This window comes from Narcine bancroftii, chromosome 5 (assembly GCF_036971445.1).
Source record: "Narcine bancroftii isolate sNarBan1 chromosome 5, sNarBan1.hap1, whole genome shotgun sequence".
NCBI lineage: Eukaryota > Metazoa > Chordata > Chondrichthyes > Torpediniformes > Narcinidae > Narcine > Narcine bancroftii.
This window is the reverse complement of record NC_091473.1, coordinates 139,894,641-139,914,513: the sequence shown is the minus strand read 5'-3', so window position 1 is coordinate 139,914,513 and position 19,873 is coordinate 139,894,641. Positions and strand designations below refer to the sequence as shown.

Below are 19,873 nucleotides of genomic sequence, written 5' to 3'. Positions count from 1 at the left end.
GGTTTAATGTATCTTATAGATTGAACTTTGAATAAATGGGAAGGGGGTGAGGGAGAGAGGGAAAGGAGGGGGAAAAGGGGAGAAAATGACTGTATATATTTGAGAGAAAAATGTCTGTATATATTTTGGTCAGTATGGTTCATAGTGTGAAAAATAAAAAATTAAAAAAAAAGTCCACTCCCAGTAGCACGGCAGCGCAGAGCTGTGGCATCACCAGGATTTTAAAATTTTTGCTGTCTATGCCCCGCATGGTCAGAGTCACTGCACAGTATCTGCAGACATCTGCTGTATGTGACCTTGTGGCCAAGGAGACTTTTTAGCTCAATGGCCTTACCACAAGGGAGTAGCGCTGCCCCATGTCAAGGTGGATGAAGTTCTCCATGGTCCCACTATCGAACAGGCAACTCGTCATATCTATCATTGATCTGGCAAGTTGATGGGAACTGCCCTGGTCCAGTGTTATAGAAGCCAGTGTCAGATCGCTGAGTCGGAGAGTTCAGTGTTGAGTCAGGAGATGGCATCATCTAAGATGGCAGCCTGCACACAGCATTCTTAGATCTTGAAGATGGTGCCCAGGATGGCAGCCCTCACGACTCACAAGTGGTGCTGCTGGGTCTCGAGGATGGCGCATCCCAAGTTGGCAGTAACTGGTGGAGCCACAAGGTCAGTTGAGTAGGCCTCCATATTCTGAAGGGCCACCTCCAGAATGCCTGCCAATTCGAACACCCTCCGCAGTCTGAGCTCACCTTGCTCCAATAGTCTTTGGCAGATGTAATTTGACCTGATGCTTCCATCATAGGCATCTCTAATCAAGTCCTCCGTCGCCATCATGGCCTTGCATCCACTAGTGGGGGAGGGGGCAGGGACCGGAGGTACTCAGCACTCGACTCCCTGTGTCTGGTGTAGACCTTTCTCAGGTACTGGCCTTTTAATATTTCCATTGCCTCTGGTTACATGGCGTTCCTGATGGGGCCCAACTTGGGTGTGCAGTACCTGTAGTTTGTCATTCTCCAACTGAACGATGGCTGATAACGTCTGCAAGAATGCTTTAAAACAGCACAGCCAGAGTTCAAAGTTGGTAAAGGCCTTGGGCGATTGAGGGTCTATCTCCAGTTTCAGTATCTGCTCCATTGTCAAGACTATTGCGAGTACAATTGATGCATCATCAATGACTCCAAATGATTGAAGTTGAACAAAACTGATCGGCTTTTATTTGCCATAGAATGAAGGCACGTCCATGCTGGTTGGCTGTCCCGAACTGAGGGGGGGATGCTGAGGAACAGTCATCTTTATTCAGGAGTCTGTGGGAGGAGCCACAGCTTCAGTTGACCAGTGGGTGTGCCCAGACAGATAAATATATACATATAGTGGTTTACCACATCTACTCTTTTCAGGAGCCAGAGGTACAATTCCACGTCTACTTGCCAAGAAGTTGGAGGGGATTTGGTAAGTTATCCAATGATTTATTAAACTTTTAACACTTACTGTGGGAAAATATACTGACTGGTTGCATCACAGTTTAGTTTGGAAACTCAATTGCCCAGGAATTCAGAACTTGGACAAGCTGATCATGGGCACTGACCTTCCGTTGTAGACATCTACGTGAGACACTGTCTCAAGAAAGCAGCCAACATCATAAAAGATGCCCATCATCCCTGTTACAATCTCTTTTTGCTGCTCCCTTCAGGCACAAGGTACAACAGCTTGATGTCCAGTAACTCTAGGTTTTAGAAGAATTTTTTTCCCACCCTGAATTGCTTCAGGCTCTTGAACCTTTGCATAGTACCTTAAAAATAAACTTCTCTGGGACCACCAAATGACTTTTCCCTTGCACTAACTGCAACTAAATATTTATCTATCCTTTGATATTGTATTTTTGTCTTGGCATATTGCAATAATTTCATTCATACTCTTGTAGGTGAATGTTATGCTAGAGCAAACAAGAATTTTGGTGCATCTGTACCCATTGATACTTAGAAAATAACAAATTTTCAATTCTTCCCTTGCAAATAGTTAATTACAATCAAAGCTTTGAGAAAGTTATGATTATGAAGAGGGTCAATAACTTGCATATTCACCCAAAATGACTCATCACCCTGACACTGAAAGCTTCTCTCACAAGCACTCAGCTATGGCTTGCTACTTGGAGAATATTGGATGCAAGAAAGGCTGGAGATGCTTCAGATCCTGTAAATGCATTGAATGGTTGAGAGTACAACAGATCGCAGGTTTTATGTCCACAATTGTTAACGACTTCTCCAGATTTTTAACTGAAGTGAGGCTTTAAATCTCAAACCATTGATATTTGATAACCTGTAGAACGTGAGGCAATTGATATCCATGGCATTAAGTTGAGGAATTAGTCACAAATTCAAGCTGTCAAAATTGTATCAATACTGATCAAGCTGTTCAGTCTGAAATTATAGAACTTAAAAGGACAAGAGATTTTTTTTTGGAATCATCTCCAATTTTCAACCGAGAGGCGAACAGCTTCCGCAAAAGATGGTAAATTCAGGTTCATTTTCAACGTGCAACCCATTTTCTTGCACATTGCAAAACAGGCGTCCTCCATCTCGTGAAGGGTTTCAATCCGAAACTGCCACCTTTTCCCCCTCTGGTGTGGCACAACCTGTAGCAGATAGTTTAATTGCTCAAGATTCCAGCATGTACAATCTCTTGCATCTTCCTTCATTTCCCATGTGCAAATAAGTAATGCAGAACCATGAAATCAGAAAATCCACTGATTTCTACATGTAAAGGAAATGTGGCCAGCCGGTATCAGCAAGGACCCAAGTACATTCTGAGATATGAAATAGTATGCAAATTCCAGAAAAATGATCAGCCAATAATTTTTGAAATGGTTTCTGAACTATTTCAAGCAATGTGTACAAAGGGGTAGAGAACTGGTCATGATTTCCATGTCAACCATTGCAATATTTCTCCTATGTTAATTCTTGTGATTCTTCTTTGGCTTGGCTTCGCGGACGAAGATTTATGGAGGGGGTAAATGTCCACGTCAGCTGCAGGCTCGTTTGTGGCTGACAAGTCCGATGCGGGACAGGCAGACACGGTTGCAGGGGAAAATTGGTGGGTTGGGGTTGGGTGTTGGGTTTTTCCTCCTTTGTCTTTTGTTAGTGAGGTGGGCTCTGCGGTCTTCTTCAAAGGAGGTTGCTGCCCGCCGAACTGTGAGGTGCCAAGATGCACGGATGGAGGCAAGATCAGCCCACTGGCGGTGGTCAATGTGGCAGGCACCAAGAGATTTCTTTAGGCAGTCCTTGTACCTCTTCTTTGGTGCACCTCTGTCACGGTGGCCAGTGGAGAGCTTGCCATAGAACACGATACAAAAATGCACTTGCAGGTATTGTCATGTATTTCTGGCTGTCCAATAATGATAGATAATTTTCTTAATTCCCCACCACGTTTTTCAAGCTATTTTCAAAAACTTCTAGCAAATACAGGATGGAGATAGAGAACCTGGTTAGGTGAGACCAGAACAACATCTCCAGGATCCATATACTTATCCACACACCGGCTTGAATTGATGTGGAGAACCTTCCAAATTTCTCAGAGTCCATATTTTATAAGACAAATCAGGGCAACTGTGAAGAAATATAAACACAAACGCTGGATGAACTCAGCCAGTCTTGCAGAGTCCATAGGAAGTAAAGATATATCGTTGACATTTTGGGCCCGAGTCTGAGGAGGATTTGGTACATCGTTGAATGCTCCATCAAATTTGTACAGTTGCATTGTGGAAAGCATAGCGATTGGTTTGCAAAATTCAAGTATCCAGGGATGCAAAAGGCTGTAGAAGGTAGCAAACATAGTCGGATCAATCACAGATTTTGATCCATTATCCACTGATGCCCCTCCTGGAAGTAATCAACCAGATTGATAAAACACAAAGCTTACCAGATTCATGTAAAACAGCAATAATTACAGTAATACTAAAGCAAGGGAAAGATCCACTCACACCAGCGTCATATAGACCAATATCTTTACTTAACACAGATTATAAGATAATAGCTAAACTATTAGCAAACAGATTAGCAGAGTATGTACCGAAAATGGTAAATTTAGACCAAACTAGATTTATCAAAAAAAGACGCACAACAGACAATATTTGTAAATTTATTAACTTAATTCATGCAGTAGAAGGGAATAAAGCACCTACAGTAGCAGTTGCTTTAGACGCAGAGAAGGCCTTTGACAGAGTAGAATGGAATTATTTGTTCAAAGTATTGCAAAAATTCAGTTTACCGGAGAAGTATATTAATTGGATTAAAGCATTATATAAGGGACCGTTAGCGAAAGTGACAGTAAATGGACATGTATCAAAGCAATTTAACTTAAGCAGGTCAACACGGCAGGGATGCCCACTATCACCTTTATTGTTTGCGTTAGCTATAGAACCACTAGCAGAATTGATAAGAACAGAAAATAATATAAAAGGAATAAAAATAAAAGACAAGGAATATAAAATCAGTTTATTTGCGGATGATGTTATAGTGTACTTAACAGAACCAGAACTATCAATAAAAGAATTATATAAGAAATTGAAGGAATATGGAGAAGTGTCGGGTTACAAGATAAACGTAAATAAAAGTGAAGCAATGCCTATGAATAATGCGGATTTCTCAAAATTTAAGAAGGAATCACCATTTAGATGGCAAATGCAAGCAATAAGATACCTAGGTGTACAAATAAACAAAAATCTCGCCCAACTATATAAACTCAATTATTATCCACTAATGAAAAAATTACAGGACGATTTAGAGCATTGGAAAGATTTACCACTAACACTAATAGAAAGGATAAACTGTATTAAAATGAACATTTTCCCAAGGATATTATACTTATTTCAGGCATTGCCAATACAACTGACAGAGAAATTCTTCAAGGAGTTAAAGAAAATAATAAGGAAATTTTTATGGAGAGGGGGAAACCGAGGATAGCACTAGATAAATTAACAGAATGGTATAAACAAGGAGGCTTACAAACTTTAAAAATTATTATAGAGCCGCACAATTAAGATACCTATCAGATTTTTATCAAACAAGGGAAAAGCCAGATTGGACGAGATTAGAATTAGTTAAAATAGGGGAAAAGATACCTGAACACATATTATATAAATGGGATGAAAAATTGGTACAACATAGAAGTTCTCCAGTATTACATCATCTCCTCAATATTTGGAAGAAGATTCATGTAGAAAGAAATAAAACAAATTATCAATTATCAAAACTAATATTGACGCAAAACAAGTTACTCCCTTTTACAATAGATAACCTTTCCTTTAGAGAATGGGAAAAAAAAGGATTAAAAGAATAGAAAATTGTTTTTCAGGAAATAGATTCTTATCCTTTGAACAAATGAAAGATAAGTACAATATAACTCAAGATACAGCACTGGCATATTACCAATTGAGATCCTACTTGAAGGATAAATTAGGAAGCAGTTTGAGTTTGCCAGAGGGAAGTAACCTTGAATATGTGATTACAGATACAATGATAATCAAAAGATTTATAACAAATATGTATATTAAACTGCAAGAAAAGGAGAATGAGGAAACAAATGGTAAAACTAAACAAAAATGGGAACAAGATTTAAATATAAAGATAAAAAAGGAAACATGGGAGAAGTTATGCTCCGGAATGATGAGAAATACAATAAATACGAGGTTACGCATGATACAATATAACTGGATACACAGGCTATACATTACACCTCAAAAGTTAAATAAATGGGACCCAACAGTATCTGATAGATGTTTTTGATGTAAAAAAGAAATGGGAACAACAATTCATGCAATCTGGACATGTGAGAAAGTAGAAAAATTTTGGGAAGATCTAAATCAGATATTAAATAAAATAACAGAAAACAATATACCAAAGAATCCAGAGATCTTCCTCCTAAGTAACATAAAAAATAAAGAATTTGGAATTGATTTGGAGGGTGCACAAAAAAGATTTGTTAAGATAGCTCTAGCCGTAGCAAAAAAATGTATTATGTCAACCTGGAAATTGGAAGATAATTTGAAAATACAACAATGGTATATAGAAATGAATAAATGTATTCCATTAGAAAAAATAACATATAGTTTAAGAAATAATATTGAAATATTCGAACAAATATGGGAGCCTTACATTAAATACAATAGCGAAAACCTACCGGGGACAATCATTACCTAAGTTAACGGAAGGAAAAGGAAATGAAAAGAATGGACTCAGTAGAATTTCTGGTGTATTTTTATTGAATGACAACATTATCTGACTGGCTTAATGTATCCTAGATTTTATACCTTAAATGGACGGAGGGGGGAGGTAGGGAGGGTGGGATGGGAGGGGGGGGGGGGAAGAAAATGGCACTGTATATGTGTGAAAAGGAAAAAGTGTGTACCATGGTTAATGTGATTTTTGGTGTGAAAAAAAAAGAAAAAAAAAAAAAAAGAATGCAACCAAAAGGTGCTCCGTTCCATCAGGGCTCTTCTATGAAAGGTCATCAATGCCACATTGCATGAACGTATCTTTTCCTTTGCCAAGAAATCAGCAGCAGAGACCACGCCTCCCCAGGGCCAGTCCTACTCCGGAAACATGAGAGGAGTCACAAGTCTGACCCACTGGTTGAAAGGGTCCACTTTCCCCACACCAACCCCCAATACACCTATGTGGCATACCCCAATAGGCATGAGGTCACCATCTCCATTAGGAACCTGGCATTCTCATGGTCTCCACAGACATCCCCAAACCCTTAACCACTCCTAATGCGCCAGACCCATGGCACATTCCCCCAGCCCCAGCAATTGACACGTAGATGGAATATTTGGGAATGTTTTTGTTAAAATTAGAGTAGGTTACATAGACGCACTTTAAAACAGATCTTATTTAAAATACCGAAGAGCTCGGATTTAGTGACTTTACAGAATCTATGGAGAATGCTATGCACATTTCACAAGCAGGTGCTAATTGAAACAATGCCATGAAATGAATAGACAATTGTCTTAGAAGAACAACCAGTGTCAGATTTTCTTGTTTTGGACCTTTTTGCAAGGCTTTTGACCTCTTTGCAAAGTGCTCACTCAAAGGTCATTGAGACGTTATTGTTTACCTAAAACAACAGATCGATCAAAAAGACGACTCCTATTGTTTGCTGGAGAAGGAGTGGTTTTGCAAGTGAGAGAGAGAAGGACATGCTGCTGGCAGTTTGTGTGTGTGACACACATAGCTGTAACAAGCCAGGAGAAGCTTGTTGGAGCTGAAACAGAAGCTCCAGAGTGGCAGATGGCTGGAAGTGCTATCTGTCTGATGTTTCTCTTAGAATAAGTGGAACAGAAAGGAACTCTATGGTAGCCTGAAGAAAGAGGTTACCATCTGGAGAACCCTGATAGGGCAAGTTTCATCAGCAAGACATTGAGGTGACTAATGGTGGTACCTCAGTTGTGGAAATCCTGGAACAACAAATCTCTCTCTCTGCAAACTTACAAAGAACCTTCCTGAGCGGTAAACATTTACCTTTCGAGCACCAAAGCCTGGTGAACTTTATACATGTTAAATTCTGTGCACAGTATAAGAATTGCCTGCAACCAATGAACTTGGAAGAATGAGAAGTGAGATTGAACTGTGAACCAAAGAACTTTTCTTAAATTTACACACATATTACATACACATGCGCTTAGAATTAGAAGGGGGTTAAATTGGGTTAGTTAAGTTAATAGTGATAAGTTAAAGTTTGATTCAGTTTTCATGTCTAAAGATAATTAAAAACAACTTTTGTTTAAGTAATTACTTGTCATGGTGAATATCTATTGCTGCTGGGTTTTGGGGTCCTTTGGGCTCGAAATACACAAGACTCATCACTGCGCACCCACCAGCTCAATGTCGACAACTGCATACAGGCACCCCAGACTGACCAGGACCCCATCACTGCACCACAGTCACAGCCGGTACTACAACGATCACAGCGCAAAACCAAACTGCCCAAAAGACTTAATTTATTATTTTATCATCAACACTTCACCTCGTCAGACTCTTTTTTAAAAAAACAACGGGCAAATCTGGTAAACCACTGTATTTATCTATCTGGGCACATCCATTGGCTGACACTGTATTTATCTATCTGGACACACCTGACAAATTCAGCCCCATTCATCCCTCTTGCAGTTAGGATGTGCCAGTCAATATTAGGGAAGTTGAAATCACCCGTAGCTACAACCCTGTATTTCCTGCACCATTCCAAAATCTGTCTGCTTATCCACTCCTCGGTGTCCCAGGGGCTATTTGGGGGCCTATAAACTACTCACAGCACAGTGATTTCTCCCTTTCTATTTCTGACTTCCACCCACTTTGATTCAGTGGACACTACCTCTACAGCCTCCCCCCCCCCCTTTCTAAAGTCATGATACAATCCCTGAACAGTAATGTTACTCCACCCCCCATCTCTTACCTCCCATCCTATTCCTTTTAAAACACCTAAACCCCAGTACCTACATCATCCAGTCCTGCCCTTCTTACAGCCAAGTCTCTGTAATGGCCACAACATAGTTCTAAATACTGATCCATGCCGCAAGTTGATCCCCTTTATTCCTAATATTCTTTGCATTGAGATGGACACATTACAACCACTATCTGGCTACATTCATGTTTTGTCCCCTGCTTGGTCCTTCCTCACAAACTCAGAACATCATGCTTTTGTCCATGTGCCTTATTTCTGCACTCACATCCTGGTTCCCACCCTCTGCCAAACTAGTTTAAACCTTTCCCAATAGCTCTAGCAAATTTGCCTGCCAGGATATTGGTCTCTTTCCAGTTTAAGTGCAGACTGTCCTTTTTGTCGGGGTCAGACCTTCCCCAGAAGAGATCCCAATGATCCACAAATCTGAACCCCTGCCCCCTATACAAACTCTTCAGCCACACATTCTTCCACCACAACTTCCTATTCCTACCCTCTCTAGCATGTGGTACAGGCAGCAATCCCAAAATTACCACCCTTGAGATCCTGCTTTTTAACTTCTTACCTGACTCCCTATATTTCCTCTTCAGATCTTCATCGCTACTCCAATCTACGTCATTGGTCCCCATGTGGACGACAACATCTGGCTGCTCACCCTCCCTGTCCAGGATGCTGTGTAGTCAATCAGACATCCCTGACCATGCTACCTGGGAGGCAACATATCATCCGGGAGCATCAATTTCATTCACAGAACCTCCTATCCACTCATCTAACCAACGAGTCCCCAATCACAATAGCTCTCCTCTTCTCCCTTTGAGCCAAGGGGCCAGTCTCTGTGCCAGTGACATGAACACCACAACTTGTCCCCAGTAGATCATTCCCCCAAAAGTATCTAAAACAGTACATTGTTGAGGGGAACAGCCACAGGGGTGCTCGGCACTATCTGCTATTTGCCCTTCCCTCTTCTAACAGTCACCCAGTTACTTGCCTCCTGACTTTCAAGGGTGACTGTCTCCCTGAAGCTACTCTCTATCACTGCCTCTGCCTCCTGAATGATCTAGAGTTCATCTAGTTCCCTAACTCCGTCTCCAAGGAGCTGCAGCTGGATGCACCTCTTGCAGGTGTTATCATCAGGAACAATTGTGCTGTCTCAGATTTCCCAAATCCTGGAATCAGAGCATCCCACTGGCCTTATCTCACTGGAATTAAGCTTGTCCTCAGCTCTCCAAAGCCTCTAGTCCCACTGGGTCATTCACACACTGGCCACTCCGCTTGATCTACCCCTCTTTTTGTCACTGCCCCTCATCATTTTTACTCCTCCCTCTGTTTAACTTGCCCTCCCGGTCCTTTTTAAACTGCACTCAGCTCCAGCTGGTTCTCACTCACAGTTCTAATGAGTCCCTTGTTCCCCCCCCTTTCAATGATGACCCTGAAATTATAGATAAATGTACCTGACTGACAAAGTTCCAGGTGGATTTAACAATTCTTGTTACAAACTGTACAGGCTACAAAAACCTGGTTAAAATTCGTAAGACACAAGTCCAGAAATAGGTTAATCAGCCCAATAAGTCTGCCCCACCATTGATTCATGAGCTGATCAGTTTTCCCACGCAGCCCTACTGCCTGGCCTCCTCTCTGCAACCTTTGACAAATGCCACAATGAATCAGGAACTTATCAATCTCGGCCTTTTTTCGCCAGATGATACTTCTCTATGCAAACTTTTCTTTTCTTCTTCCTTTTATACTTGTAGATTTATAGTATCTATATTATATTTTTTTGAGGAAGAGGTTGAGTAGGGTGTGGTAAAAACCACCATGTTCAACTATTTTGATTTTTTGAATTTTATATTATATAAATATTATTACTACATGAAATTTTTAATAATCAAAAAAATCTCTGCTTTAACTACAATATATTTTGACCACTTACCTTTAAAATAAAAGCAGTTTTCAAAACTTACTAGCCAACTAAACCAGAAGCTTTGTGTAACATTGAAAAGATGCAATTATTAGTATTTGCTCAACTGTAAACTGGGCACAAAACAACATATCAGGCAGCATTAAGACACAGTAAAATTTCAATAACTGCAATAGTGTCAGACTAATGAATTTTTCAGTCTTCTGGATCTTATTTCTATTCATATCCAAACCCACTTTATAAAAGTTTCACTTGTAATCCTAGTGATTTTAAAGAAATCAGGGAAACCAGCCTTAGCTCTGGCTGCAGACTCAGCCACATTCTTGACACCACCTGCCTCCCCTTGGTCTTCTGAACCCTACCCCTACTTGCACGCTCGGCCCACGATCCAGATTGGAGCTCTGTCTTACTCTGGACCACTGAGCTTGCATTCTGCACCCTAAGGTCACATTCCTGAATAATGAGCAAGCTTGGTTGCTGGACTATCACAATTGCTCATCAGGGTGCCATTTTATCAAAGTTTTACAATATCTGCTAAAGACAACTCCAAAAACTATAATGAAATAAAGTAGTGCATACAACCTGAAACTTCTTGGGCAAAGAATTTTGCAACCCAAAATCAATTACACCCAACTGTCCTGTTTCCTTTCTGAATCCCATGCAACAGGCATTCAACTCATTCTTAAACTAATAATATGTAGCAGTCTGTGCACGGTGACACAGACTGGCCCACAAAATGGCCGACGAACACAGCGACCACATGGGTGGGGGTGACATTGGCTATCATCCCAGGTGACCTCCTGCATGGCAGGAAGTTAGTGAGCTGTGGCGGAAATGCCGGCTAATTCCAGGCCGGCGACCTGATGACGTGGCACTCTAACGTTAGTGACCAGAGCCCATATAAACGCGACAGCTAGTGCAATAAACCAGTCTAAATTTCAAGGCTTTGGTGTGTGAGTCATTCGTCTCCACACTCACATAGCACAAACACTATATTGGCGACCCTGATAGTTGGGCCCGAAGATGACAGACCAGGTGGAGCAAGCAACCATCTATGTGGTCTCACTCAGGCTCCTAATGTTTTGGGTGTTGCAGCCACACGTGTGGTTTGAGCAGGTCTCGGCTCAGTTCCCGGTTGACACTGACATCGAGATAAGCATCCTGCCCCCCCCCCCCCCCCTCAGGGCTCGACACCCACAATAGCAACCTGGACCCAGCACTGAGGGCTACTAACAGCTCCTCCATCCGAACTTTTGGTACCCGCACCATTCCCCTTCGGTTCAGCAACAGCTGGTTTACGTGGCCTTTAACCTTCGCGGCAGTGGCGTAACTACTCCTGGGGGGGGCGACTTCCTTCGTGCCCACTGCCTGCTCTTGGACCTCAAGGGACAGCACTTGTTGCATGCCAGAACTTTTCAAACTCTACCTCTGGGGAAAGCCACACTACCCACCCCTCATCTTAACTCTATAACGCTTTCTGACAAGTTTGCCCGCATCCTGACAGACTTCCCCTCAAAAGTGACACCACAGTTCTCCGTGGTCAAGCCAAAACACAGCATAGGGCACCACATTCTGACTGAGGGGCCCCCGCTCCCTGCCAGGGCATGCCAGCTCCCTCCTCAGAATATCAGCCTCACTAAGGAGGAGTTCAAGAAAATTGAAGAGCTAGGGATAGTGTGGTGCTCCGTCAATCCCAGGGCCTCCACCTTCCATGTGGAGTTAAAAACAGCAGGGGGTGGAGGCCATGTGGTGACAAATGCCGCCTCAACGTGGCCACCATGCCTAACAGATCCCTGTGCCCCGCATCCAAGACTTCGCTGCTAACCTGCACAGGTGTTTTCCTAGGTGGACCTCATCCAGTTCACCCCAGGGTATCCTCAAGACTGCAATTATAACCCTCTTTGGTCTGTTCAAATTCCTATGCATGCCCTTCAGGCTGAAAAATGCGGCATAAACTTTCCGGCCAGGACCATTCATCTATTTGGACGATATCCTCATTGCTAGCCGCAAAGACCATACCGCCCACATAAGACAACTGTCCACCCAGTTGAGTGAATTCAGCTTAACCATTAATCCCGTGAAGTGCCAATGCGGCGTGGACACTATTCTATGCCCCAGGAAATCAATAAACAAACATGGGGCAACACCCCTCCCCAAAAGGTCAAGGTGGTCCAGCACTTCACCAAGTCACGAGCAGAAAAGAGGCTACAGGAATTTGCCGGTATGAAAATCTTTTATCACAGATTCATACCGGCAGCGGCCTGCATCATGCACCCCCTCTTCACGCTAATGTAGAGAAAGTCAAAGGACATTACCTTGGACAATGAGCCAAAGATGCACTGGCCAACGCCACCCTCCTGGAACAACCCTGACCAGAGGGACCTACCGCTTTGACAGTTGACACCTCCAGCACAGCGGTAGGAGACATAATGGAACAGCTCATTGCAGGCCAGTGGCAAGCCCTGGGATTTTTCAGCAGACACCTCCCGCCCCCCCTGCCCCCCACCCAGAGCTCAAATACAGCGCCTTTGACCAGGAGCTATTGGCACTATACCTGGCGGTCAGACACTTTGGTTACTTTTTGGAAAGTCAACAATTCAAGGTCTTCACTGATCACAAGCCATTGACCTTTACCTTCCATAAGGTATTAGACCTGTGGTCAGTCTGACAGCAGAGTCCTACGTGTCTGAATTTACCATGGACGTAGAACATATCGAAGGAAAAAGAAATGTGGTAGTCGACACTCTGTTACACTCCATGATCGAGTCAGTCCATGCCCTATCCCAGGGAGTCGACGATGTGGCCCTTGCCAAAGGGCAGCAGCAGGACCCTGAGATCCTTGCATATAAGACAGCCATCTCCGGCCTCAGGGTGGAAGGCACCCCTGTCAGCCCAGGTAACCTGAAACCCCTGTGCAATGTCTCCACCGGCAGCCCTCGTTCCATCATCCCAGCCGCATAGAGGTGCCAGATTTTTGATGTCATACAAAACATGGCGCATCTGGATATATGAGCCACTGTCAAGATGGTGGCTAGCAGGTTGGTTTTGCATGGCCTCTGGAAGCAGGTCATCTCGTGGGCCAAGACCTGCACACATTGCCAGTCCTCAAAAATGCAGACTCACACAAAGGTGCCCTCACAGACCTTTGAAACAGCACGGCACAGGTTCAGCCATATACATATCAATATAGTGGAGCCACTACCAGTTTCCTGTGGGGCAAGATACCTATTAACCATGACTGACCACTCCACGAGGTGGACCGAGGTGGTCCCGCTGAATGATACCACCACAGAAACCTGTGGTGAGTATCCAGATTTGGGGACCCAGAGAATCTAACCTCAGTCAGGAGGGCACAATTAAATTCCATACCATGGCATACCACCTCAGGCCAACGGGTTGGTGGAGCTGTTTCACAGGCACCTGAAGGTAGCCTTGATGGCCCGGCTCAAGGGTCCCAACTGGGTGGATGAACTGCACTGGGTCCTGCTGGGGATTTGCACCACGCCAAAAAAAGAATTCAACATCTCTACAGCTGAGATGGTCTACATCACACCTTTAATCATACCGGGGGAGATCCTAGCCCCCACAAACGCCCGGAAGATCCTGCAGCCACCTTTGAGAACTTGCTGCAAAAACTGGGGTCCCTGGTCTGCAACAACCTCCACCACACAGCCAGCACAAACAGAACACCTCCAGGGACTTAAAAGATTTGCCAACATGTGTTTGTGTGAAGTGGCCCTACAGGGTCATCAGGGACAATGGCTCCACTTTCGTCTTCGACATCAGCAGTAAGGGCTCCATACTTAACAAAATGTATGATATTTATCTCTTAAATTGTAAGTAATTTTCTCAAGTGGAATACAACTCCAAACTTCTGCATGCCATCTATCCATTCCCAGATCAGTATCCAACTTCCAAGTTATGGCAATACATTTTCTAGCTACTGCCAAAGCAACTTGAACAAATTTTACTTGATACATATTCAGTTTTAATCCCTCTATCATATCCCAGTTAAAAATAACATTGGATCCTGTGGTGAATCTTCCTCCAATTATTCTTTCTAATAAATTGCACATTTCAAGACAAAAAGGTTTAGACTTGCCCTAAATCCTGATCAATGTATTATGATCTTATATTTGAACAAAATTAATCATCCCTAATTATAACATAATTAAGCTTTATGTACAGCACCTGTTGTTATGGTGCATTTTATAGGGTGGGAAAGTCGGGAGCGTTATCGCACACATTTTATAGGGTGGGAAAGTCGGGAGCGTTATTGCACACATTTTATAGGGTGGGAAAATCAGTTATCGCGCACAATTTATTCAGCGTGGGCAAGATGTAGTGCTATTGTGTACAATTTATAAATACTGTGGGGGGGGGGGTGAAGCGATGGCAGACATTTCCTCCCAGAAGGCCATGTGGCAGAGAAAGGGGTGTATACCCAGCTACAGAGCATTCATGGAGCTGTTTCTCTGTGTTTGGCATTCTGGGAAGTCAGGTTCGCCATTGCTTCCCCCCACTGTCTTTCTAAATTGTGCGTTATAGCGCTATCAATTTTCCCCAGCTGTTTAAAAATTATCTGCTATTGCTATTTATTTCCTCTCTCTCCTGCTGCGACTTTCTCAAGGAAAACTTTATACCTTCATTTTAATCTTTTCCTTCATCACGTTCCTGCACTTACAAAAAAGGGTCATTTCAATCCCACAATGCAATTGCTTGTTTCATATTTGTCTGATTGTAATACCGGCATCTGCAGACTCCAGGAATTGTACTAGGGGTCGAGGCCATCATTCCCCAGCCTGAGATGATGTCATCTGACTCCGGCGTGGAGCTGATTTTCCTTTCACATTAGACACTTTAAAGGCTGATTGGTGGTTAATTCCTGGGATCACTTCCAAGTGTGAAAGGGGCTGCAGACACAGTGAGCCAGTTGATTTGAACTAAGCCTACTTCCTGGAATCATCTCCTGCCATCTTAGACTGCATGACACAAACATAGGCTGAATGCAGAGCACCCAACTTGCTGGTCCTCTCTAAACAAGTCCAATAACTGATCTGGATGACTAGGCCACAAGTAACAAAAGATGGAAACACACAGACCAGGCTTTAGCAGAACGAAATGTTAGTAGCATCAGTGATTTGCATAATGAAAGATGTTACTGATGAAGTTCCTAAATATTTAGGACATTGGGACAATTATAATAACTAAAATTTAGAAAATGGACATTTTTATATCAGTCAGGTAAATTCTGTAAATAATATGAACACGTTATAAACAGAATACAGTTAATAATGAGATGAATTTATGATAGTGAAATCATCTTGGTGAAGATTTTTTTAAGTTTAAGGTGAGTGGAGGAGAGTTTAGTGAAGATGTCAGAGCTAGATTTTTTTAAAAAGTTAATGGGTACCTGGAATGCAATGCCAGGGTATTGCTGAAGGTTGCTATAATAGGGACATCTAAAAGTCTCTTAGATAGGAACCTCGATGCAAGACAAATAGGGAGTTCTTGACAGTGCAGGAAAGGGTTCGATTGATCATGTTGCAGATTTATACGGGTGGGCATAAAATTGTGGGCCAAAAGACTTGTTCAATGTTCAATGCTGTAACAGAATTTAAAAGAGTAATTAATGCAACACAAGGATAATTGGAGTTAGTTAGCCCTACTCTTCCCAGTCATAGTTTGTTGGATAGTTGCATCTCTTCCCATGCTGCTGTTTAAAAAAAAATCACTCAGAATTTTTTTTGCCTGCCTTCAAGATGAAACCAGGGTTTCTTCCCATTCTGCTCCCAATGCATAAATAGAAATGTTTGACCTCATCTGAAGCTGGGGAAAGTGTATGTGCCCTTCTTGCATTTCCTTATGATATTGAATAACTTTTGGCTCATAAAATCTGTATCATTTCTTGTACATCAATTCCATTTCTCTACTTATTTTCTGAAACTTACTCTATTTGACATGATCAATAAAATTTTGCCATTTCTCCCAGTGGTCAGGTTCAAATTATTATATCGAATTAACTCAAGAACCAGCATATCTTTAGGATGTCAGAGGAAACCAGAGCACCCAGGGGAAACTTGTACAGGAGAATGTGCAAACTCCACATGCTTGACAAAATTCTTGGCGGATGGCCCAAACACAAGGAATATCTTGTGTTGTGAAAGAGAGATATGTGGTATCCCCTCATTCAACTCTTCCATCCTTTCTGTACCAGCACCTACAACAAATTCATCAGGTCACTCAGCATTTATGGAAGCAATAGGGTGGTTGAAATTTATCATTGAGAACTTGAATCACTATATATTGAGGGAATATAGCCATTGTCAAGAAGTAGAAGGGAGGGATGACTCAGTGGTTGAAAGCTGATGGGTGAAAGCAAGCAAGGTGGGGATGGAGGGTGAGGAGGGTAGAGAAAAAGGCTGGAAGGTCATGAATGGAACCAGTTAAGGGAAGGGATAAGGGAGAAGAAACCCAAATAAACAGGTGTGCACACAGTGGGCAGATGGAACAAGTTGGGGGAAGACAAAATGAAAAAGGTGAACAAAGGGTAGAGGGCAGAAGTAGAAAAAGAATACTGGAGATATTGAATACCTGACTGAAAATTAAACATTCATACCAGTCAGGTATGGACTGCCCAAGTGGAATACTCAAGATTAAATTGTTATCCAAGTTCAGGACCACAAATAGATGTGCATCACCTGCACCAATTGTGGGTACTGATGATTACTGAACTGACCACCACCTAATCTGCTCAGTCATCTCTATAAAGTTGGATCTATCAACGTAACTGCTGCAAGAGAGAGCAATGTTGAAGGTTCCAAAGATACCACACAATTCTTCTCAGGGATCATTACAAGCTTCAGTCCCAACCAGTAGAAGAAGCAAAGTGACCATCTGAAGACTGCCATAATCAGGTTCTATGACATGAATCTCATCTAACATATCAAGGAATGACAGAACATCCAGATGAGCTAAATAAATGAAAAAACAAGACATGCTCAGAATGCAAGCTCCATATTTCCATAAAAGAAAATTGCAGCTTTATCAGTACCCGATGGCCTTGGTCCAGCAGAAAACATGAAACGTAAAATAAAAGGTAATGGCAACTCTTCTTCATCCATGGATTATTGTGCTATAAAAGCTAAACATGACCCTAACATTCAAGCTTCCACCTTGCTGAGCTAGGAACTCCTCAGGGACAAAAGCAGTTTACACCCTCTAGAACACTTTAAAAAAAAATGTAATACTTCACCATGAACCATGTCAATAATATATACAAATATTCATCCTTAAAATATACACATTTTGCCGCCTTTCTCCCACCCCTATGATGTAAAGCAAGAAAGAAGAAAAATAAATAATAAAAAAACACAAAAGAAAGAAGAAATTGTGTCATCCAAGATTCCATATTTAAGTAGTTTCGTACTTGTATCATTTTAAGAGATGGAGGTCTGAAATTGGCAGTTTCTAATAAACTATGTATGGTTCCCAAATTTGTTCAAATAAAGTATATTTATCTTTTAGATCGTAGGTAATTTTTTTCTAATGGAATACACGTGTTCATTACTATGTACCATGATTGTATTTTTAAGGTTGCTTCCATTTTCAAAGTTATCATTCTGCACTTTTTTTGCTCCTGCGAGCGCCATCATAATAAATCTTTTTTGAGCTCGGTCTAATTTTAGACCTAATTCTTTGTCTTTTTTGTTGTTTAACAGGAAGATTTTTGGATTGTTTGGTAACACCCTATAGAACACTTTGAAGAACCATTTCACAATGACTTTGTCCTCTACTCGATTCCATCTCACAGCCACTTATTTGGACCAGCTTTTATGTTACTCTCATCAAGACGGCCATTACCCAACTCAAACAAAACATCACAGTTACAATCCTCAGTCACAAATCTACAAATTTCCAACCACATGTGAAAATTATGATATTTAAGATGCTCTAACCATGTCCAGCTTCAAAAAGTCATACATAATTGTGATAACAATAGAGGATTCTCGCAGAGCATGATGTTGTGAGGGACCTCCGCTAAACCCCCTCTTTGTGACCCATGAGCTACTTCACAAATCATAGCATGAATTTCATCCATCCAGAGGAAGAGTGGAAATGAGCATCAACAAGGAGTAGCGCTAGTTATTCTACACTTCAGCCTAAAAAAATCCTACGACTCCACTCATTGGAATGGACTGTGGAATGCCCTCCTCAAATGTGATTGCTCACAGAAATAGCCTTAATCTTATACTTGCTCCATGACAGCAAGCAACCTGTGAAACAACTGAAGATCTGCCTCTGAACCAGTCCAAAACAAAGTGGCACCATTGCCCCAATAATTTTATAAAGTTTTCTCACCTTTAACAATTCAGTGAAGTGCAACTAATTATCAGAACCATTAGGAAGCTGTTCAATTAATGGCAGTTACACCCAAGAACAAGGGTTACCCAAATCTCATCGACTGCATCACTGAAGCATGAAATTAGCCTTAAACTCAATATTCATAGGTCAAAACTCTCAATCTGCCTGCAACACCACACAGCTTTTGAACAATATTCATTGTAAGATACTGGAAGACATTGACCATTTCTTTCAAGTTAGTTGGACATTGAAAAAATTCATGAATGCCTTAAATGCACCAGTACCTTTTGTCGATTGAAGAAAGTGACATTCGAAGATCAAGACTTCACACTTGGGTCAAAACACGATCGATTGGGCAACAGTGATTCAGCAACAGGAAGGAGGTCTTTAAGATGGGAAGGTTGCAGAAAAGTTTCAAAAGGATGCTACCAGAACTGATGTGCTTGTGTTACAATTAAAAATTGGATACACCAGGGCATTTTCCCTGGAACATTGGAGGCTGAGATGTTCATGAGGAGGGTCATCGATAAGATGATTGGACACAGGCCTTTGTCCAGGGTGGGGGTGCCTAAAACCTAGAAGGCATAGATTTGAGTTGAGTGGGGAAAAGATTGAAAAGAAACATGCAAGGCAACATTTCTTCCCCTCCCCCCTCACAAAGGACTGGGAATGTGAATTGAGTTTCCAGATGTTGTAATCACTAAGACAGACATTTAGACAGGCACACAGATAGGAAAGGTTAAGAGGAATATGGGAAAGTGCAAACAAATGGAATAATCTCAGACAGACAACTTGGCTGGTGCAGTCAAGTTTGGCTGAAGGAACTGTGATTGTTGAAAAATAAAGAGAAGGACAAAAATGTTGATATGGCACATTCAGACTTTCAGGGGCTCTTCATTAATGTGTAAAGTTTAAATGGGACAGGAAAATTTTAGAATAAGGAATTCATTTTCCCACATTTTCAGTATCTAGATTGATGATTTGGGAGGGGAAAATTAAAGGTAATTATCTAAATTTGCTGAGGATTAAAAGCTGAATGGCAGTATGCACTGCAAGGATGACAGAGGGACTTCAGGAGGGGAGGAGGAAATAGATTCATTAGGTTAATAGATGAGAACATGGCAGCATTAAATTGGATATTGT

The 19,873-nt window shown here is 41.8% G+C and overlaps 1 protein-coding gene across 7 annotated transcripts in view; it reads right to left on the bottom strand.

The window, feature by feature from the left end:
• LOC138764011 (bromodomain-containing protein 3-like) overlaps positions 1-19,873 on the bottom strand; it is a 160,325-nt gene that overhangs the window by 94,326 nt on the left and 46,126 nt on the right. The gene's annotated exons all lie outside the window — the stretch shown is intronic.